At 41.8% G+C, this 20,269-nt stretch overlaps 1 long non-coding RNA gene across 2 annotated transcripts; it reads right to left on the reverse strand.

Annotated features, from left to right (window-relative positions):
* Positions 1-788: 788 nt before the first annotated feature.
* LOC122434119 lies at positions 789-19,400 on the reverse strand. Of its 2 annotated transcripts, XR_006267252.1 has the most exons (4): positions 15,787-19,400; positions 12,639-12,678; positions 3,614-3,705; positions 789-2,580 (listed from the first exon to the last, which is right to left on the reverse strand). It is a non-coding gene; the product is annotated as an uncharacterized LOC122434119 (long non-coding RNA). The 2 variants fall into 2 exon arrangements; XR_006267251.1 differs by having other exon boundaries at positions 789-3,705.
* Positions 19,401-20,269: the final 869 nt, after the last annotated feature.

Genomic DNA, 20,269 nt, shown 5'->3' on the forward strand with positions numbered 1-20,269 from the left:
TGCCACAACTAAGAGAGCCCACATGCTGATACCAAGACCGGGCAGAGCCACATAAATTATAAATATATAAGTTTGGAAAAAAAAAAAGGAGGCACTGTAACTCAGCACGGGCTCTGGGTCAGGCAGAGGTGAGAGAAAATCTGGCTCATGAATGACAGTGAAAAATGAGGCTAGAAATGCCCACTTCACAGGGAACTGTAATAATTAGATGAAACAAGCTACTTGGAGCACTTTGCCTTGGCCAAAATAGAGGCTCTATAGATATTAATTCCCTCCCCTTTTCCTCCAATTCACTTTAACAGTTAATTTGCCATTATCCACCCGTGTGAAAATGATACTCACAAACGGGAACACAGAACCGGGGACAGTGGGCTGCCCCAGGCAGTAGGGCAGGATGAAACGGTGCCGTGTGAGAAAGGGGTGAGGATGTGACAAGCTGAGCTCACTGCACAGTCTCATCACCAGGGGGGATAAATCAGGGCTTGCTGTTCACCTGTTTATGAGCCTACAACCTGCTGGACTCTTGACAAGCATTAAGCTAAAAATACACAATTCTTGAATTTACTTTAGGAAAAAGGGAAACACAGCAAGTAGCATTTGTATGCTTTAAAGAAAACATAGAAGAGGCTGCAAAAGGGCTTCAGTTCCTGATTTTTTCTGGGAGGGAAGAAGTGACGTGTGTGTGTGTGGGACAGGACTGGGGTAGCCCGCTGTGGCAAGGAGCAGGTGAGAGGGAAGACACAGACACAGCCTAACTGCAGTCTCCAAATTCTAACTTTCCACTCGGCCATGTGGTGTGTTCTTACTGCAAAAATCAAACCTGACACCATCCAAAGTTTTTCTTTTACCATGAACACTTTATTTCCTCAAATGCTTTCGCTTTACAGTAACCATGCTTTAGAAAGGATACCATGCTCAAGATTATTTAAGGAAAGGAACCCTTTCCATCTCCAGAAACTGAAATAGCCCCAAATGTGAGAATTTGCATCAGCTCTCACTGCTATGCAAATCAGACAGTGGCCTTGTTTATTTTGGTAAATGTGTGGGTAGGGGAGGGAAAGTGGCTGTTTAAGACGCATTTAAAAACTTTCAGTTTCAAATTATCGAGCTCTGCAAGAAGGAACTTAGATTTCCCAGGAACAAAATGAAATAAAGCTTACTCCAGAAATATGTCAGGCATAAATACGTTTAAACAAAACTCTAAAGCCACATTGTTGGCCATTTGAATAGAGAATTGAGAATTTTCCTACCCAATGGGTCATTTAAATTCACTTCACCCGTGAACTCAGAATTCGAGGCCCCCACATTGAGTCTGCTGGCTCTTTACCACAGTTGGGTAAGGCTGTAATTCCCCAACTTCTTCTGGGCTTGGCCACTGCTTCTGAACTTCTGATTGGATGCTCTAGCCAACCATGACTTCCAGGATATGGATCTTACCTGGGGTCTGACTCCTCCCTTTATGACTTTTCTCACTCCATCTAGGCTACTGATAGTCCTCAATCTTCTTCCAGGGCCAAACTCTCTGTCATTGATTCCCACTGGCTGAATTATTCACTGCTGTTGCAGACGTACCTCTGAGTTCCTGAACTGCTTCCTCTGTTTAGCATCACATAATTGAATCATATTAATGTCAAGGACAAGTTGATATTAATGTTAGTATGGAAAAATCAATTCACAAGAAGAGTCAGGAGATCAATTTTTAAAAACCAGCAGTAAAGGAAATTGGCTTTACTGCACTCTAAATCTGCTATGAAGCCTTTATCTCTGAAACAGTTGGGTACTGGCATATGATTAGGTAAACAGATCAGTAGAATAGAATAAAAAGTCCCTGAAGAGACTTAAGTACATATGGAAATTTGGTGTGTGACAAAGGCCATCTCAAATTGCTGGGGCAGTGGTAGGGGAAATTGGGTAGGCGAAACTGGAAAAAGATCATCTGTATCTACACTAAACACAAGAATAAACTCTAAATGAATCATGAATCTGAATATAGACATTGAAACTATACAAGAATAAGAAAAAACATGGGTACATTCTTCTGTAACTTTAGTACAGAGAAAGTCTTTCTAACCATGACTCATTATCCAGGAAAGAAAATAATAGATCGACTTGTATGGCAAAAGTACCTCATGCAAAGTCAAAAGGCTGTTGACATGCTGGGGAAAATATTTGTAACGTGTACCAGAGACAAGGGGCTAACACACTCAATATTTAAAGAATTCTTTAAGAGGCAGAAATGACTAAAGTCAATAGGAAAAACAGAAAGAAGGTAGGAACATAAAATTTATTTTAAAACATATGTCATTTAAACATATGAAAAGATATTCAAACAACTTATCATTAAAGAAATGCAAGTTAAAACTCTACCATCTCTCAGTTATCAGATAAGCAAAAATGTGAAAGCATCACAACACATCCTGTTGGCAAGGTAAGAGGAAAACAGGCGCTCTCAGTCACTGCTGGTGGGAACACAAAGTGGCACAGACCTGTAAGAGGGGATCTTGGCCTTGACTAGCTAAAAGACTCAGGTACTTCTCAACCGAGCAATCCCACTTCTAGGAACCGATTCTGAAGATACATCTTCAAAAATACAAAAAAATATATTTATGCAGATGATTTATTATAATATTATTTGAAAACAACCATGCTGTTAAAAAAATAAGCATGTTAAACAGCCATATTGAAATAACCATGCAGAAAAGAGCGGCTGAACAAACTGTAGTACCGACAATGGAGAACTACGCAACTGTAAAAGAGGGATAATGATTTCTGTGAGCTGGGAGAGTATGCTTGCGTGCACGCCCAGTCATGTCTGACTCTTTGAAATCCCATGGACTATAGCCTGTCAGGCTCCTCTGTCCATGGAATTTTCCACAGGAATACTGGAGTGGGTTGCTATTTCCTACTTCAGGGGAGCTTCCCAACTCAGGGATCAAACTCAGGTCTTCCACATTGCAGGCAGATTCTTTACTGTCTGAGCCACAGGGTAACCCCATAAAAGTGTAAACAGTACTCTAACAACAACAAAAATACTCTGAGAGAGAGTATAAGGAATGAATACACTTGGAAGGGGCTCCTTCCCAAAGAAGAGATTCAGAACCTATCAGAGCAGGTGTGATAGATGGAGACAGTCAGTGAATGCTAAAAATTAGTGAATTGCTTGGACCAGAGCTGCTCCACAGTCATCAGGCAAACAGGAAATAACCCTCTGGGGTGCAGGCAAGCCAAACTGGCAGAAGGAAAATGCAGCCAGAGCCAGCAAACCAAAAGCTGTCTTCTGGAGTCCAAGTGGCCAAGACTAGCAGACAGGCACACAGAAGGAGTTGGGTCATCGGAAGCCTTCTCACCAGCAGAGCAGCAGGAGGCCCAGTGTGATGTCCATGCTGGAAGGGCTACAGTGAGGTGGGCACTGGACCAGTGCCAGGGCGATGAGCTCACGGGGACCATGCGGTCTGGACGGGCAGCGCTGGAGTCTCCCACCCGCCCCTCGCGGCCGTGTGATGGGAGTGGGAAGGTGACAAAGGAGCAGCACCCTGAAGCCAGGAGGAGAAGCCCCTTTCTCTACAGTGTCCCCCCGGTGCCCTTGACTGGCAACTCAGAACACGGCACTCACCGCAAAGCAGAAATGCTTAATGGATCCATCTCCATCACAGTCGAGTAAGTAATGAAGGGAGACTTTGAAGCTGAAGAGCAATAAATTGATAACTGGTAGAGAAAACAAACCAAGAAATAAACCTAACTGAGTAATAACAAATGAAAAACATAGCCACACAAAAAGTGAAGGAGAAAAAACAACCAACATCATTACTTTGAAAAAGTGCTTTTACTATGCTCACTACAACTAAAGATAAAAAACTAAAACTCACCCCTGTGAGTACATGCACAGATGTACTCACGGGGTGTGGGAAATTACTTTCTGTGAATTCTAATATAGAGCAAATAAGAGACAGGGGTTATAAATAGAGTGTTTAGGATAAACTTTGTGGGGATCAAATGTAATTGGAGGTATCACTATGAAGTGATGATATTATTATATATATATTTTATTATATATATATGTAGAAAGACAAATATACAAATAGATACAGATGTGTGTGTATGCTCATATATTTCTAGCTCTCTCCACTGAGGGCAACTAGAAGCAATGATACTCCAGCAGCAGTAGGTACACATACTGCCCAGATCTTGGTTTCTGAATACCAATCTCCAACTGAAGGAACCAGGCGTCCTTAGAATAATGGCTCAGGCCATATGGCTGGGCAGCAGAAGCACAAGAGGGGCCTGGAACAAACAACCTGGGGTCCAGAAGTTAAGTACTTCAAACAAATGATGGGAACACATCAAAAGGATATAGAAGCCAAAATGAAGGGGACTTGGGGGCCAAATTTGAACAAACAAAATAAATGATGAAAGTAATAGACTATAAACCACAGAACATAATAAGAATCCATCAATCCATACTAATATAAGTAAATAATTGAAAAAAAAGAAAACAGAGAAAGCTCTTCCTTACAATAAAATTCCAGTTTAAAATGTAGACATAATTATGGAAGGCAATCAAACCACTCAATCCTAAAGGAAACCAATCCTGAAGATTCATTGGAAGGACTGATACCAAAGCTGAAGCTCCAATACTTTGGCCACCTGATGTGAAGAGCTAACACTGGAAAAGATCCTGATGCTGGGTAAGACTGAAGGCAAGAGAAGAAGCGGGCAGCAGAGGGTGAGACTGTTGGATATCACCACCGACTTAATGGACATGAGTTTGAGCAAACTCCGGGAGATAGTGAAGGACAGGGAAGCCTGGTGTGCTGCAGTCCAAGAGGTCGCAGTGAGTCGGACAAAACTTATTGACTGAACAACAAGAAGAGTGATGGAAACAGGATGTCACCACTTTCAAACACCATCATAATCTTTGACTTAGACAATGATCAATAAAAGATAAAAATTAGTGGCAAAAGTACTGTGAGAAACAGGACATTTATATAGTCTTAAAGTAGCTCCCCTGCAAAATACTTACTGATAGCAAAGGAAAAACAGTAAGTTTACAGTGGAGAAATCTAGCAGATACTACCTTAACCAAATGATCAAAGTTAGTATCACAAGCAATGTGACAAATTAACATAACATGACTCTTGGTAGGATGCATCAAGAGGGATAAAACATAACTTCTATAGCAGTTAGTGCACAATACCAATTTATTCATGAAGAAACAGCAGACAAACCCAAACTAAGGAACCTACAGAAATAGTTCAGTTCAGTTCAGTTCAGTAGCTCAGTCATGTCCAACTCTTTACAGCTCCATGGACTGCAGCAGGCCAGGCTTCCCTGTCCATCACCAACTCCCAGAGCTTGCTCAAACTCATGTCCATTGAGTCAGTGATGCCATCGAACTATCTCATCCTCTGTTGTTCCCTTCTCCTCCTGCCTCCAATCCCTCCCAGCATCAGGGTCTTTTCCAATGAGTCAGTTCTTCGCATCAGGTGGCCAAAGGATTGGAGTTTCAGCTTCAGCATCAGTCCTTCCAATGAACACCCAGGACTGATCTCCCTCAGGATGGACTGGTTGGGTCTCCTTGCAGTCCAAGGGACTCTCAAGAGTCTTCTCCAACACCACAATTCAAAAGCATCAATTCTTCGGCACTCAGCTTTCTTTATGATCCAACACTCACATCCATTCATGACCACTGGAAAAACCATAGCTTTGACTAGACAGGACTTTGTTAGCAAAGTAATGTCTCTGCTTTTTAATATGCTGTCTAAGTTGGTCATAGTTTTTCTTCCAAGGAGCAAGTGTCTTTTAATTTCATGGCTGCAGTCACCACCTGCAGTGGAGCCAAAAAAAATAAAGTCTCTCATTGTTTCCCCATCTATTTACCATGAAGTGATGAGACCAGAGGCCATGATCTTTGTTTTTCGCATGTTGAGTTTTAAGCCACATTTTTCACTCTCCTCTTTCACTTTCAAGAGGCTCTTTAGTTCCTCTTCTCTTCCTGCCATAAGGGTGGTGTTATCTGCATATCTGAGGTTATTGATATTTCTCCCGGCAATCTTGATTCCAGCTTGTGCTTCATCCAGCCCAGCACTTCTCATGATATACTCTGCATATAAGTTAAATAAGCAGGGTGACAATATACAGCCTTAATGTACTCCTTTCCCAATTTGGAACCAGTCTGTTTTTCCATATCCAGTTGCTTCTTGACCTGCGTACATATTTCTCAGGAGGCAGATAAGGTGGTCTGGTATTCCCACCTCTTAAAGAATTTTCCACAGTTTGTTGTCATCCACACAGTCAAAGGCTTTGGTGTAGTCAATAAAGCAGAAGTAGATGTTTTTCTGGAACTCTCTTGCTTTTTTGATGATCCAACAGATGTTGGCAATTTGATCTCAGCAGTGGTCACAGGCTTGGAAAAGGTCAGTCTGCATTCCAATCCCAAAGAAAGGCAATGCCAAAGAATGTTGAAACAGAAATAACTGTCCAGTGACTTTTTAAAGGGTTAAGGGTATGAAAAACAAAGAAAGATGAAGAACTATTCTAGATTCAAGGGATTGGGATGAAGCGAGCAATGCAACTAGAGTACAAAATCCATAGACACTCACTCCCAGGGTCGTGTGAGTGCAGGGTTGGCCTTGAAGGAAACCAAGGAAATGTGACAACTAAATACAACATGTCATCCTGGTTTAGATCCTAGACAGTTGTGGGAAAGCTGGTGAAATTTGAATAAGGTCTGTAGATTATATAACAGAATGGTATCAATGTTAATTTCCTGATTTTGATCATTGTACTGTATTAGGCAAGATTAACTTTTGAGAAATCTGGATATGCAGGAATTTTTATACCATTTGTACAACTTTTTATAAGTCTAAAATTAACTTAAAAGGAAAAGTTTGAAGTTTTTTAATTAAAAATATATTAAAGCCAAACAAGTAAGGGCACAGGTTTCTGGTCAAGAACCAAGCATAATGTCACACAGGGGGACATTTGTTAAGTAAAGAAACTATGATGCATAGTGAAAGGGTAGGCTTCGGAACCATCCAGATGTGTGCTCAAGTCTGGCCTTGTTAGTTACTGTGTGATGCTAGCCTAGTTACCTGATCTTCCTAAGCCTCAGTTTCCTCATTAGACATTTACATTAATGAGTCATCATAAAAATACCAACTTCATATGATGATCTGTGTTGTGGTTGTTGTACAGTCACTAAGTCATGTCAGACTCTTTGTGACGCTATGGACTGCATTACGCTAGACTTCCCTGTCTCTCACCATGTCCCGAAGTTTGCCCAAGTTCATGTCGATTGCATTGGTAATGACATCCAGCCATCTCATCCTCTAATGCCCTCTTCTCCTTCTGCCCTCAATCTTTCCCAGCATCAGGGACTTTTCCAAAGAATCAGTTGTTCGCATCAGATTACCAAAATATTGGAGCTTCAGCTTCAGCATCAGTCCTTCCAATGAGTATTCAGGGTTGATTTCCCTTAAGATTGACTGGTTTGATCTCCTTGCTGTCCAAAGGACTTTCAGGAGTCTTCTCCAGCACCACAGTTCAAAGGGATCAATTGTTTGGCATCAAAGGTGCCAAAGATGGACCTTCTTTATGGTCCATCTCTCACAACTGTACGTGACCACTGGGAAGACCATAGCCTTGACTATATGGACCTTTGTCGGCAGAGTAATGTCTCTGTTTTTCAACACACTAGGTTTGTCATAGCTTTCCTGCTAGGAAACAATCTCTTCTGATTTCATAGCTGCAATTATCTGTATACCAATCTACATTATGATTATTGATATTCAATAGACTGTATTTGTAAACAATTTTAGTACAAACTCAATCAATAGGAGTCCCAGTAGTTGCGACTATGGTTGTTAGGATTAGCCATATATTTTTAGTTATTTATTTACTTGGCTGCATCAGGTCTTCGCTGTGCCATGCAAGATCTTTCATTGTAGGGGGGGCAGGCTCAGCAGGCCCTCGGCATGTGGGACTTTAGTTTCCCAATGAGGGGTTGAACCTGTGTCCCCTGATTCTCAACCACTGGACCACCAGAGAAGTCCCAGCGTTAACCATATTAATGAGTAGGTTATTCCTTGTGAAGAATTACACTGAGTATACTAAAAGGGCCCCTTTAAGACCAAGTAGATACATTTTGGGGGGGCTTCCCAGGTGGCACTAGTGGTAAAGAATCCATCTGCCAATGGAGGAGACACGGGTTCAATTCTTGGGTTGGGAAGATTCCTTGGAGGAGGGCATGGCAACCCACTCCAGTATTCTTGTCTGGAGAATCCCATGGAAAAAGGAGCCTGATGGGCTCCAGTCCTTAGGGTCACAAAGAGTAGGGCGGCAAAGAGTCGGACACAATGAAGTGACTTAGCACACACAGATACATTTTTTAACTGACAAAATAGATAAATAAAAAGTGGTGGGTTTTTTTTTTTTAATCAAAACATGATTCTTAGGCCTCTTTTGGAGCAAATAGCTTTTGGTTTACTTTTAATTCTGTAAAACTAAATGTATGACACAAAGCAATTATTGGCACATTGCCTTAAGCAGACGGGGAAAAGGCCACCACAGGGTGACTTGGGCATGGGGAGAACCTAGCTCACTAATAAGTCCTAAATGTTGGCTCTTTCAAAGAGGTGAAGAGAAGCCAGACCCCCGGTTTGTCTTTTCTAAGCAGATTCTGAACTACTTAAATGTGATGACATAGATCAAATATTTGAGGTTCAAGATTGCTTGTAGGTTCATGCTGTCTCCTTTAATCCATTTTTTTTGAGATAACTCCAGCATAAATAGTGGGCAAGCACAGAAGAAGGTTGAAAATGGCTAAACAGATTCTATTTGGTGCTGTTTCAGTGCTAAGTCAAACATGAAAATGTCTGGTGTTGCTAGTGATACATTTATTTTATGAAAAGGATAGAAGACCAAGAGACTTCTGTGGCAACTATTCCCTATATAAACAAGGGAAACCACCACAAACAAAATATGTCAATCTGCTATCTTACAAATATTTCCAACAACCCTTTAAGGTTAAGAACAAAGGTAACATTCCTGAATGAAGTTTCTTATCTTTAAAATCAACCCCAAAGTTTTGGAAACCCTGACTTTTGAATATTAACCCCAAAGAATTTCCATCCAGTCATTTGGAAACACAACTCAAATTCATGCTAACCCTAACTAAGGCTTGTGTGTGTGTGTGTTCAGTCATGTCTGACTTTGCCACCCCATGGACTGTAGCCCACCAGGCTCCCCTGTCCATGGAATATTCCATTTCCTACTCCAGCGGATCTTCCTGACCCAGGGATCGAACCTGGGTCTCCTGCTTTGGCAGGTGGAGACACTTTAAAAACCCTAACTGAGGCTTAACTGTCTGTAATCTTTCCCTGACTTCTTGTTGATTCCTGAGAACTCTGACCATATTGGATATTCCAAAGCATCTTTGTCTTTGACTCCTCATCCAACACTGCTCCCTTCACTCAGCAGTGACGTCTACCTTACGGTGCTAAGATCTGGTCTGTTTAGAGCAAGTGTCATCTAAATCGTTGTGCTGTTACTTCCATTCTTATCCAGCCCTTTCCTATCCTCCAGCCTCTGCTCAGTAAATTTCCTTCTCCAGGACTCGCCCCTTGATTTGGATTCTTAATCTCATACCCAAAAGCTCTTTCCAACGTATCATTTATTTTTCTGATTTTCTGTCAAAAATCCATAGTCTTTGGGACTTCCCTGGCAGTCCATTGGTTAAGACATCACCTTCCAATGGAGGGGTCGAGGGTTTGATCCCTGGTTGGGGAGTTAAGATCCCACATACCTCGGGGGCCAAAAAAATCAAAACATAAAACAGAAGCAATATTGTAACAAATTCAATAAAGACTTTAAAAATGGACCTCAAGAGAACTTAAAAGAAAAAAAGTCTTCCCTTATGCTTTCCCAGAAGGGCTACACTTATGTTTCCCTGCACAAATCATTGATTTATACTTTACACCTGGCATCTATCCTCACTTTTCTACTGAGACAAAGCCAAGAACTTTTTAGTAACATGTGTCTTCTCTGTCCTTGCCATGTCTGACTTTGGTGAACACACAGGCTCAGTCCTAACTCTAAACCTTTACCCTATGGCAGCCCCACCTGAAACCTTCCCTCCTCTTCATTTCTGTCATTCCTACCTATCCTTAAAAGTCCCACTTGAACCCCTCTTCATCTGCGAAGTCTCGCCAGAATCCCCCTTCTCTGAACTCTTGCAATACTGCCATCAGGATCCACTCCATCTCGGAGGTGCCCCCAGATGATGGTTTGGGGGACTACCCAGTGCATACTTCATGCAGTCTTGCCCAGCAGCTCTTTCTTGGCCAGGGAGTGAGTGTCTTTCCCTAATCATGCCAACTGGATTCTCTCTCCCAGGAATAGGAATCCTGAATGGAGTGACCAAAGGAGAAAGTGGATAGAAGTAAACCATCCTGACTGCAGGATCCTGCTGAACCTGTGTCCTAACCCCACCCCTTACATCCTGGGAGGTACAGGATGTGGTCTTCCTGAGTGTGGTTCTTACACATTTTCTTCATTTCTGTGAGCCAGGCTCTTTTTTTCTCTTCACTTGACCAGAGTAAATGTTGCTCCCTACATCCAAACACACTTAACTAGGATTCTCCCACTGCCTTTTTTAAAAAATACTTATTTATTTGGCTGTGATGGGTCTTAGTTGCAGCACTTGTGATCTTCGCTGCATCACGCAAGAGTTTTCACTGTAGCACGTGGACTCTAGTTGCGGCAGGCGGGCTCCAGAACCTGAGCTGTAGTTGCTCTACAGCATATGAGATCTCAGTTCCCCAACCAGGAATGGAATCCCCGTCCCCTGTACCGCAAGGCAGATTCTTAACCACCGGACCACCAGAAGTCCCTCCCATTGTCTTTTATTACTGTTTAATTTGAGTAAAGAGTAACTAATTAAATCTTGTGTACCAATGAGATAGGAAGTTTCCTGAGGGCAGAAACTCCACCTTACAACTCTATATGTCTTACATAAGTTTTTAATAATTCAACTGCATGATACTACTCATATGTGAAAAATCTCTATCTATGAACAAAGAAATAACTATCTGAAATCATCTTTATGATTCTTTGTTGCAGTTTAGGATCATTCGTTAATTCCATAAACACAGCCCAAGTGCCAATTATCGACCATGAACCACGTTAGGCCCTGCAGTTGTGTGCAAGATGAAAAAGACAAAAGACACGGCTTCTGCATCTGGAGTTCTTCTTTCCAGTTTAAACTGTGTGTTACCCAATGATAGTACCTCGTATCGATTTGGTACTTTCAGTTCTGAAATGTTTCCAAGTATAACACATCATTTGTTATTTCTATTTTATAAATGGTAAAGCTGCCGATGTGTCATGTGACCAAGATCAAGACCAGAGCTACCAGGAGAACACAGGTCTCTGGATTTACAATATGTTCCTTCCTTCTCTCTCTTCCACAGTGAGAGACATTTCCTTCAGGACACAATTAAAGACTGGTATTATGTTTTCTTTAATTCCCATATTACATCCAACTCATGGGTTATTCTTCTGTTACACAAGATAAAGGCAGTTTTTGATGTTTTGCTAGAGGAAAACAACAGAAGTACTAGCTGACTCTGGGACATCTGACTAACAAATATTTGTGGAGTGTAAGCTCATTGCGATGCATTGGGCTATCCCGTGATTACACCACTCAGGACATATACAGTTCCTGCCTTCACTAAGTCTATGGTCTTGTGGGAGAGCAGGGGAGTGTCATATATATTGTAAGTTCTAAAAGGAGGAGATACAGCCCATACACAAGTTCCTCAAGTCTTTATGTTCACAAAGAATCTGAATTGAACTTCTCAGTCTCCCCCAATCATCTGTATATTGATTGCAACCCATCAGCTTTGCTTATTCCCCTCACTCCAGAACCAGCATCCCCTCATCTTTAGAGGGGATCACCTCTCTTCAAAACTTCCCTTTTCTTTCTAGTCTCTCCTCCTAATTCTTTATTTCCATGGTGATCCTCAAAATCTTTCTGATCCACAGGGCACTCACAAAGACCCTGACAGATCCTCAGTGGTCCTCAGAACTTTGTTAAAAAAAAAAAAAAAAATTCTTTTCTGAGCAGCCGAAAGTTGTCTCTGTTATATTGTCAGTGGTCCAGGATAGGACCAGAAGACCAAGAGCCAAAGGGCATGCCATGAAATTTCTCTTTCAGGAATGCATTGTTAGCAAGCAGTGCACCTGAATGTGCCCTTCTGCTGGTTTGCTTTTAGGGTCAACAGGAGTAGATAAAAATTTTCAACTTTCTTCAAAACATTTGCCGTAAAATTGACTTAATAAAAAGAATAACAGCAGTAGCCGCAAGTTACAAAGCAAAACTAGGCTAGGAGATGTCTGTTAAAAGGGCAGTTGATGGAAAAACTAAATTTTCTATCAGTTAACAGTCCACATTCATCAACTGTTAAAACATACAACTTTCTGGACCATCTTAAAGGTATTACGATCAAATTACTTTGAAAAATAAATTTGTATAGGGTATAATTTCCATGTATAATTACTGCTAATATAGGCAGAATGAGGCATTGGTAGGATGATTTGACAGAGGTCGGAGTGAGAATATTAAGAAAGTTTATACTCACTGTGTTTCTCAACTGTGGCTGGTGAGAGAGATCTGAAAGACTACAAAATGTAAAATGAGGTCAGGCAGTGATTTAAAAGTCTGCATATTTCTTTGATCATAATACCCAGTACTTTTTCATTGAATCTGCTAACATTTATTACTCCTCACAGCATTCTCATGATATATTATCAACAGCTGCATTTTGTCTTCATTGATTAAGATGTGTAATAATGGAGTTAAAAGATCTGTAAAGGAGTTGGAGGCAGGGATAGATTCTAAATCTTGCATTTATAGTATAATACATCATTAAGTATAGTATAATACATCATTTTGAACTGTGGTGTTGGAGAAGACTCTTGAGAGTCTCTTGGACTGTAAGGAGATCAAACCAGTCCATCCTAAAAGAAATCAGTCCCGAATGTTCATTGGAAGGACTGATGCTAAAGCTGAAACTCCAATACTTTGGCCCCCTGATGAGAAGAACTGACTAATTGGAAAAGACCCTGATGCTGGGAAAGATTGAAGGCAGGAGGAGAAGGGTACAACAGATGAAATGATTGGATGGCATCACCAACTTGATGGACATGAGTTTGAGCAAGCTCTGGGAGTTAGTGATGGACAGGGAAGCCTGGCATGCTGCTGTCCATGGGGTCAGAGAGCTGGACACGACTAAGTGACTGAACTGAACTGACATCATTAAGAGCTCCAGCTTTGTGAAAAGACAAACCTAGGTTTAAATTCAAGCTCTGTCACTTAATATGTCTATGTGACCCTAAGCAAGACACTTACTATCTGTCAGGTTCTCCATTTGTAAAAAGAGAATATGTAATAGACTGCAAAAATGGGCCCAGTTGTTCAGCATTTCCTGTGTCTGTACACTTTGCCATGCTGTTTTCCAATGCTCTTTAAAGGGATGGAGGGCATTATTCCACATCCTTACGCTATGTGACTTGTTTTGACCAATGAGATATTAACAGACATGTTGCAAGAAGATTGAAAGGGACTTATGCAATTAGGCCTTTTCAGAGCTGGCACTCTGCAGTTAACAACAGTACACGCCCAGTCCAAGACTTCTGAAGAAGGGATGCGAATGGAGGAACTGAATTGCCCCCGCTTATCCCAGCCAACGTCAGGCTAGATCTGTCTTCACTGAATCAAATGGTACAGGTCATGAGCCAGTCCAGTCAAGGTTGGCAGATCGATTTAACCAGTCACCCTGCCACCCTGCAAGTATAAGCAATAAATAACTATTTACATATGCCACTGAGGTTTTGTGGGGTTTTGTTACATAACATTGCTGTGACAATAGACAACTGACACATAATGGTGGTACCTATCACATACATGTCAATGTGAGAACATACATGTAAATCACTTAGTACAGAACCTAATGATGATTCTAACAATAAAAATAATAATGTGTATTGTTACTTTGGAGAAACAGTTACAGAATATGCAAAGGTATGGGCAGTTCATCTGTGGATCCTGAACACAACCTATTGCGTTGAAAAGTTTTTTTATAAAATCATGCAATTTTATTTCCAGTTTTCAAAGAGCGAGGCAATTTTATTTTTTAAGCTTGTAAGTATCCTCCAGGCCAGAATACTGGAGTGGGTAGCCATTTCCTTCTGCAGGGGATCTTCCCAACCCAGGGATTAAACCCAGGTCTCCCACATTGAAGGCGGATTCTTTACTAGCTTTACCAGGGAAGTCCAAGAATACTGTAGTGGGTAGCCTATCCCTTCTCCAGGGGACCTTCCTGACCCAGGAATGGAACCGGGGTTTCCTGCATTGCAGGCGGATTCTTTACCAGCTGAGCTACCAGGGAAGCCCCCCTGAACACAACCTGTCTCATTGAAAAGTTTTTTTATAAAATCATGCAATTTTACTTCCAGTTTTTACTTCCAGTTGTTTCTTCCAAAGAACCAGGCAGTTTTATTTTTTAAGCTTGTAAGTATCCTGAAATCTCTTCTTATAAGTAAAACAGTTCTTTTCCTTCTACAAGATTTACTTTGTTAAATTTTTAAAAAACATAAAACAAAACAAACAAAAAAAAAAACCCACACACAGAGTAGGGAAAGACATTCATATTCACAACCTACTGACAGAAGCCAAAGTCTAGGCTCATGAATAAACTCGAGTTATGAGATTTTTGTTCCAGCAGAGGGCTGGGCAAGGATGAACAATCCTCATCCTTTTGGTTCTTTTCCTATTCGGGTAATCTTGAAATAGTTCAATGTGATGGTGAGGAAATGGAGCTCTCGAGTTTAAATTCTGGTTCTGCCCCTTGCTAGCTCTGTGATCTTGAGCACATTAAATTCACTCACTCCTTAAGTGGGAAAAAGAACAATAACCTTCAAGGTTGCTGCAAGAATCACAAAATAGCTGCAAAGCCTCTCACAGCCGTGCCCGGCACATGATAAAGACAATAAATATCAGCAATTACTAGTTATTCTAACAGATGAGTCTGTGTTCTGTCAGCTCCATTTCTAACTAGGCTGGATCGCAGAGAATACTACTATCTGAGTCAGGTGAGCCTAATAGGCCTGGATACAAAATAATAGTATTGAACTCTGTGTAAACATTGGCTTCTCAGGTGGCGCTCGTGACAAAGAATATGCCTGCCAATGCAGGAGATGCAAGCAACTTGGGTTCAATCTCCCTGGGTCAGGAAGATCCCCTGGAGTAGGACACAGCACCCACTCTAGTATTCTTGCCTGAAGAATTCTGGGGACAGAAGGCGGGCTACAGTCCTTGGGTCACAAAGAGTCTAACACAACTGAGCACACCTCCAGAACTTGTATCTTCTCCTCTTCCATGAGTGTGGCTGAAGCCACTGATGCTTCTCAGCGGGTCCCATTCCATCTCACCTAGCTCCCTTCAGAGTTTTGAGAAAAAGTCCAAAGTGACTTCTAACTTTGCCCTATAACTATGTCCATTAGTGCAAAGACAAATCAAATGCCCTTCACCTAACCAATCAGTAACATGAATAGACAAGTGACTCGCCTTCTTTTAGACATCAACATTCTTCCCTTTTTTTTTTTTTTGTTTTTGCTATTTCTTTTACTAATCCAGTGAAATTAACCGTGGGAGCCACAGTCTACTCTGAGAGTTACTGACCTCCACAGGAAAGTAGAGATCAGGACGGAAACCGAAAAAAGGCTTACCTTCTCCTTCATGGAGCTACTTCCTCCATGTCGGCTCCTAAATTCTCTTCTTCTGTGTCCTCCAGGAGTCAAAGAGTAGGCCACGTTATTTCTTCGGGGATTTTATGAATGCCTCTCTATTGTGGCCCCAAAAGCTGCTGAAACAATCAGGGCATTAACTGCATTAGCCCCAATGCCACAGTTAGCCTCAATTCTCTCTCCTCTTGGGTCCTGCTCAGCTATGCTATCTAACCAAGCAGGGTGGACAATAATAATAAGCACCAGATGAAAATACGGCCCAAACAATACGCCAGCACTGTAAAATTCCCGAAATTGACTGCCACCTTGTAAAAGTTAACAATACAAACTTTCTCCTATTATCAGTTCAATCTGTTGCTGCTACAGAGAAATCTCAGTCCAAAATTCTGCCCAACCCTATTTCCTTTTACTGACTCAGTTCCAGGCAGCAGAGATGGTATTCAGGCCTTTGGGTGGAATCTGCGATCCTTTGTTAGCAGCTGCCCCCTGGGCCATCTGCCAGGGTAATTGGAGGAGAGCCTTAACACCTTCAAAGTTTGATCATTTCAACCCTAAGGCTCTCATTTTCTTCTTTTCTGAAATATCTAAGGGTCAACAAAACACACCCGAACATCACAGTACCACAGTACCAGCCTTAATTTCACAAATTTCAAAAGAACAAACAAATTCCCAGTATTAATCTAAACATCAATTTCCAACTGAGAGCAGTTCCCAAGCAAAAGACTGCATTTCCCAGAGCCCAACACGTTACATTCCAGACACTTAGTTCTAATGCCAGCTACAGACAATTGTAAAAATTTTGTGTTACCCAAGTCTGTGAGAAAACAAACAGACAAACAAAAAGACAGAGAGAAAGGCCTCTTCCTTCAGATTTCAGGATGCCAGTGCAGTTGTACCAACTGTTAGAATTCAGGCCTTGGGAAGCCAAGTTCACAGGAGGAGAGAAATTCTATATCAAGACACAAATTGTGACGCTCTGTGCTCCCTGCCAGGCTTTGCCTGCACAACTGAGCTTATATACACAATTAAAATGGTAACTTAAAAAGAAAAAGATGAAAGATTTTCTATAGCCCTCATGGCTTACTCTGCCAAGAGTAATCAGCAGTGAAAAGATAAAGCCATCAGTATTTGAATTTAAATGTTAAAATAATAATAAAGCCTATGGTCTCCTTAAGGTTAGTTTATAATAAAAATAACTTTTTGATCCTGGAAAACTTATCTGGTTTCTTTCTTCCTTTCATTCTCCACTTAATGACTGAAGTTATTATTTCCATGGTGGTCTCCAAACCACACTTGGTTTCTATGTAGATTGGCATGTCACCTCCAACAATTTCACCAGCTGCCTTTTCCTCTCAAGAGAATATGATTAAAATATTAATCCAACTTCTGGACTAATCTTGCAAAAAAAAAAAAAATTGTATAAATCAATCTCTGCACAGCATTTTCCTCACTCTGAAATGTGCAACGTGTCCTCATTTTATTTGTGATGCCTGCACAGGAAAGTAAGGTTCTAGCAAAACAGATCTAAAATGTTTACCTCTCTGCCCCTCTCTCCCGCTGCTTCTTCCTGACTTCTCAGAACAGGGAATGGGAAATGGCAAGCCCCAGCTCAAAATGTAGGTTTCTAAATGAGAAGAAAGGATCTGGAAGAAATCACCAGGGCTCTAGGTGATGCTCTCTGGGCTGCCTGGCAGTGACCAGTGGCCTCTGGCAAAGCACAAAAAGATGGAGGGTGCGCTCAGCCAGCCGACAGGGCGCTCTCGGCTGTGCTAATTCACCCGTTTTTCCTGCTGGCTGGAAACCATCCAGAACTGCAAATCCATCAGTCAGTCAGCACTGACCAAAACCGCCTCTGGGCCTAGCATCGGGCTAAATCCTTACTTTTGAGGAGCTTACAATCTAATTACTGTAATTAGAGGTCAATTGACTATTAAACTATGTGACACTAAATAGGAGTTTGAACAAAACGGTGATTGTGGGCTGGAGTCGTTGGAAAAGCGTTCACGGAGCCTGCAAGACCTTGAAGGGAAGAGTACAGTCATGCTTGAGGATTATGAAGTTGATAAAATGTGCTTAGGGTTGGGGAAAAAAAAAAAAAAGCCTCTGTGTGGAGTCTCAGGCTCAACTGAGGAGGAAATCCCACCGCGAAGGTGGCAGGCCTGCAAGGTTCCCTGGGCCATTCTGGCCACAGAGCTCATCACCAAGAAAATGGAATTCCTCTCAGGTCAGGAAGAAGTTCCATCTTTCCTGAAATGGTTTAGCCGTTGAATCAGAATGGTGGACATTGCCAATATAAAAATCAAGCTGACATCCTTAACTTACTGAGGCCTCCAATATCGAAATGTCATTGAAAGAAATGGCTTTCTAGCAATGTCAGCTGAGACTAGATTGAAAGTTGAAAGGACTTCCCTGGGAAGTCAGCCTTACTGAAGGAGTGTGTGTGCACTCTGCCACTCAGGCCTGTCCAACTCTTTGCGCCCCTATGGACTTTAGCCTGCCAGGCTCCTCTGTCCATGGGATTTTCTTGGCAAGGATACTAGAGTAGGCTGCCATTTCCTCCTCCAGGGGGTCTTCTTGATCCAGGGATCAAACCTTATCTCCTGCATCTCCTTCATCAGCAGGTGAATTCTTTACCCTTGAGCCATCTGGAAAGCTCCAGCTGATGGAGGGATACGCCTTTTGCCAAAGGGCACTAACAGCTGAGAAAGATGATTGATAGTACATTTTAGGACTAGGATTAGAATGATTGAGCAGTAGAATTCTGTTCCATTAATTTTAAAAAGTCATACTGTAGGTTTCAGCCTAAGTAATTAATAAAAATAGCAAGACTTTGTTTCTTCCGTTCCCTTAATTATTAACTTTGCATTCATCTGCATATTTTAATTGAACTACATGCATTACATGAAAAAGGTGCCTCTGGAGAAGCAATCTGCTTCCTTCAGCTCTTCCCATGATTAACGACAGATAAAGTGGGCAGAGGTGAAAGCATTTTTCAACATGGCAATTTTGATTTTCCAAAAGAAAGACTGTCAAGGCCCATTTTCTCAGATGGCTGATTGAAATCAACTAGCGTAATGGGTTAATTCTGAAATCTCATCTCTAATTATTATATAAAACTGATATGCACCTCTATCTCCTTTGTTGGGGGGGGGGTGGTTCAAATTTTATTTGAGGCAGACTTCATGGAAAAGGAGGGACACTGGCTGTACTCTGAAAGGCAAGTAGGATCTGGGACAGCAGGGAAGCGGGTGAAGGGCAGCACACGCAATATTAGAGGATGGAAGAAACAAGTGTCATTTGCAGGTCAGGTTTTCCATAAGGTGGTCAGGGCCTTGCAGAAACCAATGTTTCTGAAGAGTTCATCTCTGCTTCAGCCTGGGAGATGATTGCAAACTGGGCTGCAGTGGGAATGAGAGCTGGGCTTTCTGTGATCTTTCTGGAAGGTCAAAGGAGGGGTGATGTCCACTCAGTTCTGTGCCGTAAGGAACCCAGGTCTCTTTGCCCCATTCAAAGAGAGTTATAATGAGGTGGATGAGCCTAGAGCCTATTACACAGAGTGAAGTGAAGTAAGTTAGAAAAACAAATATGTATTAATGCATGTATGTGGAGTCCAGAAAAATGGTACTGATTAACCTATTTGCAAGGCAGCAATAGAGACAGACTTGTGGACACAGTAGGGGATGGAGCAAGTGGGACACTGAGAGAAAAGCACTGAAACATATACATCACCATACATAAAGTAGACAGTCAGTGGGAATTTGCTGTGTGATGCAGGCAGCTCAAACTGGTGCTCTGGTACAGCCTAGAGGGTGGGAGGTGAGAGGGAGGAGGTTCAAGAGGGAGGGGACATATGTATCCCTATGGCTGATTCATGTTGATGTATGGCAGAAACCAACACACCATTGTAAAGCAATTACACTCCAATTAAATAATTTTTTAAAAAAATGATGGGAAGATTACCAAGAAAAATAATAAAGACTGTAACGTGGGCTGGTATCCACCACTCACTCCCACAATTTCCAATTTTTAAGGACCATCTCAAAAGTTTCTAGGCATGGGGGTAGGTTGCAGGCTCAGACAGGCTGCTTTTCAGCCACAATCAGATGGGAACTGAGTTTGTTGTGCTGACCCCAAGCCCAGGACTCCTCCAGACCGGCAACTCCAGAGCACTTTGCACAAACACACATGATGAATGGTGTGTGAACACACCCCCGTGGGCATTCCCAGGCTCGTGTACAATTCCCTGAATGCTGGCTTTAACCCCACCCCTTCTCCAAAACAAGAAAGCACAGCAGAATATTAGATGAGAGACAGTGTCATCAAGAAAGGCTTGCATCCATTCTAAGGTATGCTTTGAACAAAAATAATTCAGAGATGTCAGCACACTATTAAGGAAAAGAAAAATGGATTGAAACATTTCACAGAGTTGCGACACCACCTTGAGAACCGCTGCCTTTGACACGAG

Source organism: Cervus canadensis, chromosome 33, assembly GCF_019320065.1.
Source record: "Cervus canadensis isolate Bull #8, Minnesota chromosome 33, ASM1932006v1, whole genome shotgun sequence".
Classification (NCBI taxonomy): domain Eukaryota; kingdom Metazoa; phylum Chordata; class Mammalia; order Artiodactyla; family Cervidae; genus Cervus; species Cervus canadensis.